General features: G+C 35.0%; 1 long non-coding RNA gene across 2 annotated transcripts in view; it reads right to left on the reverse strand.

Annotated features, from left to right (window-relative positions):
* LOC123608779 overlaps positions 1-14527 on the reverse strand; it is a 368747-nt gene that overhangs the window by 78972 nt on the left and 275248 nt on the right. The window lies entirely within an intron of this gene.

Raw genomic sequence — 14527 nt, forward strand, 5'->3', positions numbered from 1 at the left:
TTAGGTCTAATACAATCATGAAGTTAACACTGTGAATGTCAAGAAATTGTGAGTGACAGGTGGAAGAAGGTATGTTTGTTCATATGAGCTAAAGCTCTTTGGAATTTATGTGTCAAAAGAAGATAAGCCACATATTAAAGTCTTCAAATGCAGCTTAATGATCAGGGGGTGGATGTCAGTGATCAAGTAGTACAATGAACAGCAAATAAGATAAAGGGATGGAAGCAGCAATGAGGTAGTCTGAGAACACTATCTGCATCCAAGAATTTACTACACGCTTTAGCACACTGAGCAGCCCCAGGGAAGCACGGCCCACACAGAAGAACCAGAATTCAGTCAAGGCAAAGAGTAGTACAAATATTCTTCCAAAACGTGAGGATGAGATACTATTGTTTAATGACTGGATACAGTGTCTTCATAGTACCCAGTGAAAATGAAGATAGCATCGATAAATATCAAATAGAGCGGACTAAAAACACATAATTGGAGGATCTCAACCAATATAAAAATAATGATCTGTGTATTTATATGATTGTGTTCCAAGAATGTTTCTTGTCCAGTGGGAGTGAGAAAGAAGGCAGATAAGAAAAAAAAAAGGAAAAGAAAAAAGATTTCACTTTTTGGAGCTAAGCATGACAAGAATGAAATATATAAAATTAACCATTCCGATGCTTATATTTAAGGATAAAATGTTCTTTTGTTTGGAATCACTGAAGCCTCTGAGTATTGACTGGATCACATCTGATTATTGCAAACACCCTCATGCTGTAGGAATGCTGGAAATGGAGTCAGGACATCAGTTCTTAGGAGCTACTAACTACTGTCCTAGTGCAGTAACTAGAGATTTGAAAGGTATCAAACACTGGTACAAAGGGGACTAATCTGTGCACTAGAGCATTTTACATGTATTTTTAAAAATGCCATGTATACTGTGATTAATCATGACAGTAATGATCAAATCTGTACTACACAATTGTTAGGATGGATTTAGTGAATTAGCCAGACTCAATGAATGATGGAAAATTTTAGCCTGTCTTATGTATAAATGACAAATTACAAATCATTTTGCTAAACATAAATCAACAACAGTGTCATTACTATTATGTGCTTAACACCTGAGTTGCCAAGACACAAGTTTCTTTTCATTAAATGTTTCCTTTCATTAAACAAGATTTATCATCTCATTGATATTTTCTAGGGTCACAATTAAGAATCAGATTTGGTTATACAATAAACGAACCTTTGGACACCTAGATTTCATCCTGGCTGTAAATGATGGGCATAGTTACAGAGCACAGAGCCACTCCTGAGTTTTAATGATATTTCTATTACTTGTTAGCTATTTGATCATAGGCTCCTAAACTTCCCTAAGCTATACAGATAATATTAATATCTATATCATAAGTGTGAAATGTCTAACACAGCCTCTGGTACATTGTAAGCTCACAAAAATGTTATTTTATATCATCATTGATGCTATTATTCTAATTTATTATAGGTACGGCTGCCAAAGCACCAGAAGAACAATGCAAGCCATGTGACAAGACATCTTGTGAACTCCATTTGATTTCAGATATTGTTAGATGGACATGAATGCCCTAGTTGCAAAACTGATTGAAAAAATTCACCAACGCCAGAAAAAAGTAATAAGGCCAGTATTTAAGAATACATTGAAAGAAAATTCCAGGAGCTATTTGAGTATGACATCATATTCTATCACATACTTTTTTCTCTGTTAAAAAGAGCTGTGTATGATTCTTTGATTATGTAGTTTGTAAAAGTGGAAAGGCTTTATCATTGTTACTAAAAAATATAACGAATATTGATCTTCTATTTCTTCTTACATACAATACAATAAGGAAAGGTTAGAGTAAATTTCAGTGAAGGCAAAATTAGGCCTAGAGAAAAGATTTTTCATGGTTGGTAATAGAATCATCATTATTAGAGGTTATGAAATCAAATAATATGATACAGATTCAAAAGCAGCTGCTTAATTAATTACTCTACATAAGCCATGTAATTACGACCTGAGGCAATTTCATAAAGGGTATAATTGTTAAAAGTGAATATTAATTGTACTGAAATATTAGTATATAAGAAATTCTAGATAAATTGCAGAATAATTGAATAATAATGAGAGATAGGTGGAAATATTTCTGTAAAGTATTATATCTATTTATTCTTGTTTGATGCTTAAAGGATAAGAGTAATACTCCCTCTGGAGAAAAAGCTATTCACTGTTTCTTTTATTATTGTCTCCTAGAGTTTCCATCCTTACTACTATATTACACAGAACAGAATGACTCTTGAAGCTATTACCAAATAAGTGTGTAAAAAAAAAAGAGCAATAGAGATTTGAAGGAGAGCTTGACAGAGAAAGTAAAGTGGGAGAATTCAGACTTTCTAGATCCAGAACGTCAGTTTTAGGTAATTGTTTTTTCACAGAGTCCTTCAAAAATACATATATTTAAATTTTTATTCCTATGCACCAATATTTTTCTAGTTATAGGTGATAGAGTAATAGATAAGACAGAGCTCTTGCTCTCATGAAACTTTCTTTCTAGTGTGTGAAACCAAAGACAAAACAATGGTTAAACATATATCAAAAGATGATTTTAGTATCTGATAATTCCCAGTCTTACCTAGAGAGTTAGAGATAGAGCTATATAGACATGTAAATATAACTTTCATTTGAGGATAGAATGTTCCTCAAACATCGCGCTTATGGTTTGGAAACTCATATAACACATATCGGATGATAAGCACTTTAGATTTATGTCAGTTGCTATTCTATGATCAGGCATTCAATTTGTATGAGAACCTACCACAAATTAAGAGTAGTTTCTCAAAGGAAAAAAAAAAACGTTATCTACTAATACATAAATGTGTGTCTTAAAACATGCATGTTCCTCCTGTGTTTGTTCTATAAAAATATGCTATGAGATCTATATAGCTTCCCAACTTGATTGGATATTCTTGGTTAAAAGAGTCAAAGACAGGAATTACAGTGCAGTCTGAACACCATGTAAAGCCTTCTTTAACAAGGGCCTAACTGGAAACAGGCAGACTTTGAGGTCAGTTAGTTAAATGGTCCCAGATATACACCAAAACATGTTATATTTTGCATTCAAAATCCATAGGAAATTTACCAAAATCCACCAAAAGGCATGCATCTCTCTCTGAATGCTAGTAGATTCGGGGAATATTGACTTGTTTTTCACATGATTTTAACCACAGCATTTAAGGATCCTGCGATTTGCTCTTCAGAGCCTGACAACATATCTCTAAAGTCTCCCAGATTTTAATCTCATGTCATATCTATCAATGTATCTGATGGGCATTATACTTGCAGTAGAACAAAATCATCTTACCATCTGCAGACTAAATGGAAGCATGAAATCAGAGAATTTGGTAAACCTCTAAAATGAGAGAAAGTATATTTCTATCCTGGCCAGGGCAGGCAAATATCTGATTTTGATATTCTGTGTCTTTTTAAATAAAGAAACAAATATCCTCCTGATAAATCTTACCCCCTTTCCCCTTTGTCTGGAAAGGAAAACTCATTTCTGCTCTTCTGGAAAACTCTTGATCTCTCCTTCAATTCTGAATGATAATGTTGTTGAGTACAATATTCTTGGCTAGAGGCCTTTGCTTGTTTTTTGTTTGTTTTTCTTTCAGCATTTTGAAGGTATTATGCTACTGTCTTTTGGAGTACAAAGTTCCTGCTAAAAAATCTACTCATAGTCTTCTGAGAGGTTTCTTTTACATAACAAACAAGTTGTTTTCTCTTGCTGCTTTGCAGGTTCTCTCCTTGTCTTTACATTTTGGTATTTTAATTATAAAGTGTCTTGGTGTGAAGTTCTTTAGGTGCATCATATTTGGAACTCTCTGGGCTTCCTGGATCTGGATACCTGTTTCCTTCCCTAGATTAGGGGGTTTTCAGCCATTGTTTCTTCAAATAAGATTTTCCCTTCTCTGGGAGCCCTATAATGTGAATGTTAGTCTACCTGATGCTGTTACTGAAGTCCCTTAAGCTATCTTCACTTTTTTTTTTTCATTCTTTTTTTCTTTTTGCTACTTTGATTGGGGGAGTTCCATTGCCTCATCATGGAGTTCACTGATCCTTTCTTCTGTATCTAATCTGTTACTGAACAATTCAAATGCAATTTTTGGTTCAGGTATTGTACTCTTTGTACAGTGCAGTTATTGTATTCTTTACTCTGATTTGTCTTGGGTACTTTCTTATATTTTCCATCTCTTCTTTGAAGTTCTCACTGTGTTCATCCATTCTTCTCCCCAGTTCAGGAAGCATATTTATGACCATTACTTTGAACTCTTTATGACATAAATTACTAATTTCTATTAACTAGGCTTTTTCTTTTCCCCTGAAGTTTTATCTTGCTTTTATCTTGCTTTTATTTAGAACATATTCCTAAGTTTCTTCATTTTGTTCGACTCTCTCTGCTGGTTTCTTTACAGTAGATGAAAAAACCACCGCTCCCAGTCTTGAAGATGTTGCGCCTTTTAGGAGATAAACATTTTTTAACCCTGCTCCAGCTCTTTGTTGTCTTTCAAAACTTTGCGCTTGTTCAAGCAGTCTATTATATTTTTTAATAGCTCCCAATATTTGAGGATGTGCCAAGACCTGTTAGTGTCCCTAAGGAGAGGATCTCAACATTTAGGTTCAGGCTGATTGGAAGCCAGACCCTTAGGTAGGAACTTTCAAAAGTATGTCAAATATAGAATCCTGTGGGGACCTCAAGCATAAACCCTGCTGGCCACCAGAACCAGGAGATCTGGTGATGCCTCCTGTTGAGAGTTGCAAAAATCAGGGCTCTATACAAGTGTTTAAGCTCTTCACTGGGAGATACTGACAAGCTGGAGTCAAGCAAAGAGATCACTAAGATGTCATCTGTAGCCTGTTTCTTGAGAGTAGCTCCACAGGCCACTGCATGTATGTCAAACCTCAAGGCCAAAGCTCTAGAAAAAGCAAAGAGGCCTCCTTTACCCATGAGGGGGTGCCTCAGTCTGCTGTCTGTGCAGTGCCATGGGGGTGGTAGCCTGTCAACAACTGTCTCTCTGATTGCCACAGTCCTGGGGAACCCAGGAATTCAGGCCCCATATGCACCAGAGCCACAAGATCAAAGGGAGTCCCCTGGGAAGCAGCTGCAAAAATCAGACCACCAGTCATAAAACCTAGAACACCTAGAACATGTAAAGTTCCCCTCTAGGAGACACTAGTGCTCTGGAGTGCAACAGAGGAGAGCATGAAGATAGCACCTGTGCTCTGAGGTCTCTGGAAAGGATTACAGTCAGCCTTTAAATGTGTGTTTAATTATTAGCAACTTGTACTTCAGTCTGCAGCAATGATGATTATCAGATAGGCTCCCTTCTTAGAAAGCTCTGGGTCAGCTGCCTCCTGTGGGGCCCTCAGGGTAGTATCTGTTTAAGGAATCTTTCTCTATTGGTTATAGTCCTGTGGGACACAAAAGCATAAGCCCCACTGGACACCAAAGCCAGGCAATGTAGAGGTGTCCCTGGCAGCAGCTGCAAAAATCAGGGTGCCAGACAGGGGTGTGAGCTCCTTTCTGAGTGATACCAATTATTGCAACCCCATAGGAACATGAACATAAGCTCCTCCAGCCTCCACATCAAGCAGTCAAGAAGTGTCCCCTGGATGGCAGCCGCAAAATCTGGGGCACCAGGTTAAAAGCTCCCTTCCGTGAGATACTGAGCACAACAAAGGAAAAGCACAAAGATGTCAACCATCAGAAAGAGAATTTGAGAAAAAAATCCCATTTATAATTGCATCAAATAGAATACAATGCTGGGGTGCCTGGGTGGCTCAGTTGGTTAAACATCCAACTCTTGGTTTTGGCTTAGGTTATGATCTCACAGTTCGTGGGTTCAAGTCCAGCATCAGGCTCTGTGCTGTCAGCACAAAGTGTGATTGGGATTCTCTCTCCCTCCCTCTCTGCTCTTCCCCCCTCTCAAAATCAATAATAAAATAAAACTTAAAAAAAAAGAATAACATACTTAGGAATTAATTTAACCAAGGAGGTAAATGATTTGGACTCTGAAAGCTATAAGGTATGGATGAAAGAAATCCAAAATTACACAAATAAAGGGAAAGATATTCTGTGCTTGGAAGAATCAATATTATTAAAATATCATACCGCCCAAATCAATATACAGAATTATTGCAATTCCTACAAAAACACAATATATTTCACAGAAATAAAACAAATAATCTACAATTTGTATAGAACCACAAAAGACCCTGAATAGTCAAAGTGATCACAAGAAGAAGGAACAAAGCTGAAGGCATCATGCTTCCTGATTTCAAACAACACAACAAAGATACAGTAATTAAACCAATATGATATTGGCATGAAAAAAGACCTATAGATCAATAGAACGAAATAAACAGACCAGAAATAAACCCACATGCATATGGTCAATTAATTTATGACAATAGTCTCTTCAATAAATTGTGTTGGCAAAACTGGACCTCCACATGCAAAAGAATGAAACTCAATCATGAGTTTCATTCACTCACAATGATTAAACACAAAAATGCACTCAGAATGCATTAGAAACTTGAATGTAAGACCTGAAGCCATAAAACTCCTAGAAGAAAGCATAAGTGGTAAGCTCCATTATCAAATGTCTGTGAAGAGCCATAGAAGTCATCTGTGTACAAGACCTCCAGCCTTGCCACCACAATCTGCCCTGAATCCACTGAGACCCATTTAAATAGGCCCTTTAATCTGTTTATGTCAGCCTCAGAGGAAGGCCCAGATTTCTCATTTCTCATCTTCTGCTCACTAAGGTCCATCTGGCCCTTTACATTCCTACTGGGTCTCACATCTACAATTCCTGAAACCCTTCCATCCCTCTTCAATTTCTTAAACACTTCAAGTAAAAACCTATTAAGCCCCATTATTTCACCCTTTTATAACTTTTAAAACACTAAAAATTAATGACTCATCATCATCATCATCATCATCATCATCGTCATCACTGAACTCTTTTCTAAATAGTCCCTATGCTTTCTTGCTTTAAAGGAAACTTAATTCTTCCCTGAGGAAGAATTTCTCTGTAGGAGCAACTGTATTTCTCTCTCTGCTCTCAGGCCTCCACACATCAGCAGGTATGGCAGGCAGGCATCCTCCTTAATTCTCATTGCTGCTTCCACACAATTCTCCCTCCTTCATCCCTAAATTCCCCAGTTTTATTTTATTTTTTTTTAATTTTTTTCCAACGTTTATTTATTTTTGGGACAGAGAGAGACAGAGCATGAACAGGGGAGGGGCAGAGAGAGAGGGAGACACAGAATCGGAAACAGGCTCCAGGCTCTGAGCCATCAGCCCAGAGCCTGACGCGGGGCTCGAACTCATGGACCGCGAGATCGTGACCTGGCTGAAGTCGGACGCTTAACCGACTGCGCCACCCAGGCGCCCCTAAATTCCCCAGTTTTAAATCTCATGTCTTCAAATTGGATCATCAACATACTGCTTCATAACTGCTCTCATATATACACCTCTAACATGTTGGTCCTTATTTCTCAATGATTTTACCTCCTGCTCACCAATACTATATTCCACATGATTCCTGTTTAGATTCTTTATTATTTCAAAACACATCTACATGAACTTTCCAATGACCTTGGCCTTTCAGACCTTTGAACTTCTTCCCCATGCTGATCTGGTGTTTCTATATATCTCAGCTGCTCATTTCCATAGAAGTATCTTAGACTGTGGCATTGTCAAGAACTTGTAAACACTACATAATCTTATTTCCAAGTATCCAAACTCCAAGCTTAACATTACGATGACCTCCAATTCATAGATCCTATTAACTTTTTACTGCCTCTCTTCCATTTGATGGCCTTTCTTCCCTTTTTACTAATCTTAAATTATATGGTGCTATGGGTTTAACTGTGTCCCCCTCAAAATCCATATGCTGAAGCCCAAACTCCCAGGGATCAGCCTTTAAAGAGATAATTAAGATTAAATGAGACTATATGTGTGGGCTCCAATCAAACTTGTCTGTTCTCCTTATAAGATGAGGAAATCTGGGGTACCTGGGTGGCTCAGTCAGTTGAGTGTCCGACTTCATCTCATGTCATGATCTCACAGTCTGTGAGTTCAAGCCCTGGGTCAGGCTCTGTGCTGACACCTCAGACCCTGGAGCCTGATTCAGATTCTGTGTTTCCCTCTCTCTCTGCCCCTCCCTCACTTGCACTCAGTCTCTCTCTCTCTCTCTCTCTCTCTCTCTCTCTCAAAATATATAAACAAACAAGATGAGGAAATCTGGACACACATACAGATACCAGGGGCATATGTATAGAGAAATGACCATATGCGGACAGAGCAAAAATGTGGCCATCTATAAGCCAAGGAGAGAGGTCTCAGGAGAAATGAAAGTTGTCAACATTTTGATCTCGGACTTCTAGTGCCCAGAACTATGAGAAAATAAATTTGAATTGTTAAACCACCTGGCCCGTGGTATTTTTGTTATGGCATCCCTAGAAAACTCATACATATTTTGGCACACAGAAGTCAATTGCTGCTGTAATAGGTGCCTAAAAATATAGAAGTGGCTCTGGAATGGGTATGAGCTGGACAGATTTGAATTGCATGTCAGAAAAAGGCTAGATGGCCCTGAAGAGACTATTGGCAGATATATGGACATTAAAGGTAATTCTGGTGAACCCTGGGATGGAAATATGGAATATGTTACTGGAAAATGGAGGAAAGGCAATCGTTGTTACAAAGTGGCAAAGAAGTTAAAGAATTCCGTTGAATTGTGAAAGGGGCCTCAGGAGAACCCAAACCTGACAAACTCTTGGTCTTGGACTTCTGGACTCTAGAAGTTTGAAAAAATACATTTCCATTGTTTAAGCCGCCCAGTCTGTGGTATTTTGTTATGGCAGACCTATCAAACTAATACATATGGTAATTCATTAAAATTACTCTCTCTCATACATTACTTTCCCTATACCCCTCAAATTTTATCATATTTGCTTTGCAAAACCACAACTCTAGTTACACACAATGTCTGTCTATTCTACACATGTAACATACATCTGAGTAAGTCTGGAGGAAAGAAAAAAACCTCATATTAAAACCACATTGATTGGTCTTGCTTTAAAATTAAAACCACATATGTCAACTGGGCCTTTAATTGCACTGAAATTATCCTATGCTTTCTTAATACATTGATTTTTCTACTCTCATAAGAGATTATTTCACATATTCTCTTCTTATCTCAAAATTCTAATACTTAAATAACCTCACTCTGAGATTAGAACTTTTCTTCTTTTACTAAGATTTTGAAACAATTGAACATAATCTCTACCATCTCCCTCCCTTACATCTCCTCATCTACCAGCATCTACACCTGAATATCTAATTTCCCACCTGTTAACAAAGATCTCTGCTTTTATCAGAAGATAATCTCTCCATTTATTTTTGATAGTTTTATAATTCTGTTTATTTTTCATCCTGAACAGTAATTTTTGCAGGAGTTTTAGGTTTCCAGAAAAATATGCAGAAATTATAGGGAGTTTTTACATACACTCTCACTATCTCCCATTTTCTATTAATAACATCTTGCATTAGTGGGTACATTCGTTACAATTGATGAAGGACTATTCATATATAATTATTAACTAAAGTCCACAGTTGACAATAGCATTCACTCTTTGTATTGTATAGTTCTATGGGTTTTGTCAAATGTATAATGACCTGTATTCAGTAATATATAAAACATTTTGTTTGCTTCTAAGTTTTGGCAAATACGAATAAAAGTGCTGTAAACATTTTTTCTAGGTTTATGTGTGTATATGAATTTACACATCATTTGCATAAAAATCTAGGAGTAAGATTGCTGATCTTATGGAAAACTTATGCTTAGCTTTGTTGAAACTGCCAGCGTGTCTTCCAAAGTGGCTGTACCACTTGGTATTTCCACCAGCAAAGAGTGAGAAGTCTTATTATTCAATATCCTCACAATCCTCACAATTTGGTTTGTTGGTGTTCTAAGCTTTTGCAATTCTAGTAGATGTGCAATAGTATCTCTTTGCTGGTTTAATTTTCAATTCCCTATGATATGTAATGTTGAACATCTTTTCACCTGACTATTTGTCAACTGTATATCTTCTTTGGTGAGATGTCTGTTCTAATTTAATCTTTCCCTTTTAAATTAGATCTTACTGGTTTTGCCAAGTTTACATGGTCCCATTATCTTTTACAATTCCATTTTTTTCTCTCTACGTAATTACTTCCTCACCAAAAAAAAAAAAAAAAAGCAATATTACTTTTTCCATCTTAAAAAACAACTTATCTTGTTCTACATCTACCGTCATTTTGTCCAAACTTACAGCAATCAAGATTTTCTTCTATCATTTCATTAAAACTACTGTTTAGAACTCTGTGTACTATATCAAACCATTCATATCAAACTCTTGCCTTCTTCATCTATCAATATCATTTTACATAAATATTTCTTCCCTGTTAATAAATTTTCTTTCCTTGCTCCCAACATATGTGATAAATACAGATATACCTCATTAATTGCTCTGTTTCTCTCTCCTTTGCAATTTTTCCAATCTCCTGTGTTGGAATGCATTATGCTTTTGTTCTTGGCTGCAATTTTTTTCTCCATCTACATTATATTCTTTGGTGAATGCATTATTCTCATTATATTGGATACCATCCATTTGCTACTTACTATCAAATTTACATATATGGTCATATTTCCTCTCTGAAATCTATACTCATAAATGTAACTGCCATTTTAATATCACTTCATGGATTTAATACATATTTCAAAACTAGCATGCCCATCACTGGTTACCTGATTTTTCATCTCAAACTGACCACCACAAAACAACAACAATAACAACAACAACAATACCTGCCCACCACAGTCTTTACTCCATTCATAGAAGACAAATTTAACTTCTCAGCTGTTCAAGGCAAAGACTTTATGTTATCGGCCAAACAGAACCTTTGGGATTAAAAGTTGCACAAAAAATAATTAAATTGTATATTTAAAAATATTTCTGACCAAAATTATTTATATTGGTGAACTCTAATAATAATTATATTACAAATATATTATTAATAAAAATTATATGGATCTAAAAACATGTAAGATATCATAATGGAAAAGTATAATATATACATATATGTATAATATATAATGGACAGTATAATTACCCTTCTAGTTTAAATGTATAATGCTCTCCTAGTTTGAATCTGTACTACCATATCTTGATTCTGTACCACCATTGTGTGTGAGGAAGACAGCTTGTCTTTGCAATTGAGACATTGCTAAATATGATAAGAAACACATGCATCTGATGTTTGTCTTCTCTATTAGTATCTTGTCTTCTCTATCAGAGAACCCTGACTTTACCTGGACGCCAACTGACAGGATAAGACTTGACATTCTCTCCCATTGTATGGAGATGAGTGTGTTTAAATGCGAGAGAAGAATACATTGTATATTTAGAAATCAAAAGAATGATTAATAATTAGCTCACCTGTGTTCCCCTCCTTCTCAGAATGCAGCTGAACTACAGTTTCCAATCTCTATGCACTTGGATATAACCACATGACTGAGTTCTGCTTGATGTAATGTATATGGAAATAATGTATACCACTTGCAGACCTGGCTTATAAAAGTCCTCCAAGATATATTCTAGAGGACCATGGTGTCTTTGAGGCCATGTATGGAAAAATGTAGAGCTACCACTTAAAAAAAATCTTGGATCTCTCACAGATAGAAAGAGCCAACCACTAGCTATACATGTACATTTGGGACTACAATTCAGTGTGAAATAAGCTTAAATTTATACAGAAAATACTAGCATATAATGCTACAAGTCAGCATTGTGCTTCTCTTTACAGGGAAGTTAGTGGTTGAGAAAGACCCAAGTGGGGCTTCTGTGGTGCTGGCAGTGTTTTGCTTCTTGATATATATATGCTAGTTTAAATTTACTATCAATTGTTTAAATTTACTAAGCATTTACTAATTTACTAAGCATTTGTGATTTCTGCATTTAAATGTGTATATATATATATATATATATATATATATATATACACACACACACACACACACACGCACATACACACACACATATATATATATATATTTTAAACAATATTTATTTTAAAATTTTAGGGATATTAGTATGAATTCACAATGCATTTTATCTTTAAAAATCATTTCTACCTCTGTCCATGAAGAAGGTTTAAAAATATATATATATCAAAAAAGAAGCAATGGTAATATATGGATTCCACTAAATAGAATCAGAGTTCCTTGGAGAAATGGCTTATTTCACATCTGGGCTATATGTATCAAATAAACTTTGGAAAATGTTTTCATATCAGATGGGAAGCAACACAAAAAATAAAAACAAAGACCGAAACAACTATAGTCACATCAAAAGACTAAAAAGTCAAATTGAAGAGGTTCCCACTGACCAAAGACAGTACTATTTGAGTATCAATAAGAATAATACTTAGTAGATTGAAACACATTAAGCAGATTTGACATTTTTAGCTCATCATAATTCCAAAAACAATAGCAACCAACTGAATACTGTTGGAGAATTCAGGGAAGATAGCTAATTGTTTTTAAAACTAAGAAATAAAAGAATCAAGTTATCAATCTCTTATTTCAAAAACTGTATAAGTAGGTAGTCAAATAGGAGATAAGAAAAAATTATCATTATAGAAATACTTCACCTAATAAATAAAAAGAGTAATGATCAAATTAGAAGGATACAAATATTTAGTGCCTAATAAAATAATACATCCGGCCATTTAATATCAACAACTGCTAATAACACAAAACATCATGTGGCTCCTGACAAGAGAACACAAAACCTCCTATGTAGTCCTCTTGTCCCCCCAAATTGAATGAATCCATCAAATCTTTAAAATTGAATATTAATTTGGTGAAAATAGCAACACAGAATAACACATTAAACTACATAATGCTGATTCAACAATAACAAAAAAAAAAAACCTGTGCAAGATTCTTATCTATTAAATATTACTACTTCTTACAAATTAATAATAGAGACCTGTTTTCTTTAATAAAGTACAAAAAATCAAAGCTACATAGGGGCCATTAGGTTTTTAAATGATTTAACAGACAATATCAACCAATTACTGTGTATTCACCCTATTTCAATTGAAGTTTTAAATTAATTACATAAAAAGTGATGACATTTGTGATACAATTGTCAATCTACATTTAATTTTTAAAATAACAGGAAATTACTGTTCATTTATTTCTAGACCCAGTAATGCTACTGGGTTTGTGTTTTTAAGCAAACAGAGAGAATCTTGTCTTTCAAACATACATGCTGAAATATTATAAATAAATAGTATAATGTCAGGCATACACTACAAAATTGTATGGGAAGAAGGGAGGTGAATGAATGGGTAACAATGAAATAATGTTAGGCTATGAGGCTTCTGATCTATTTTGCAGATGTTCAAAATTCTCTGAAATTAAGCGATGAGAAAAGTGTCATAATAGATATAATCTGATACCATCTATGTTTTAAAAAAAATGTAAGCCATATATATCAGTCAGTTAAGCATCCAACTCTTGATTTCAACTCATGTCATGATCTCATGGTTTATGACTTCAAGCCCTGCTTCAGGCTCTGTGCGAATATATATATGTCATACAGAATATGCCATACAGATATATGCTTGAATATGCACAGAAGAATTCTGAAAGGATATATAAGAAACTGATAACAATGGTCACTTCTGGAGAGGGGACTATTAGGGAAGTCAGAGGAGACTTTAATGAAATGTTTATTACATTTTGATAACTTGTTTTGCCTTATAAGGAAAGAAATAGCCCATAGTAAAAAATTTTATTTGTAATGTTGAAAGTGCAACAAAATACATTTGCAGAGGGTTGGTAAAAAGTCAACTATGCACCATATCTTCTAATACAAAACAAACCAAAAAATCAGAGAAAAAAAAAACCAGGAAGTTTATCTTTGGATATCTAAATATGTGGTGATTTTATTTTTATTTCTCCATTTTCTATGCATTCTAAATGTTCTAGGAGGATTTTATATCAATCTTATATTACAAAAAATCTTTTAAATACCACTACATAATATATCCACTCTTTGAAAAAAATCATACACCAATCAATCTTTCCTCAATTCCTCACAGTTGACTCTCCTAATTCTTATTATCTCACCTACGTCTCATTTTTCCATAGCACTTACTACCTTCTTCTTACATACAAATTCCTCATTTTTGTAATATGACTTCTTGTCTTTCTTTGCTGTTTTTCTTTATATATTTCAGAAAAGTATGATTTGCACATATGTGCCTAATTTATGTTGTTGAATTACTAAAAATGTGTTGTCATTCTCCAGAAACTGTCTTCCGAATTAAAATAAATAAATTAAAAAAAAAAGATAAACTAAGTGGGAACGTGACTGGGTCACCACTTCTGCATCCCTCAA

The sequence above is a fragment of the Leopardus geoffroyi genome, chromosome B2, assembly GCF_018350155.1.
Source record: "Leopardus geoffroyi isolate Oge1 chromosome B2, O.geoffroyi_Oge1_pat1.0, whole genome shotgun sequence".
Lineage (NCBI taxonomy): Eukaryota > Metazoa > Chordata > Mammalia > Carnivora > Felidae > Leopardus > Leopardus geoffroyi.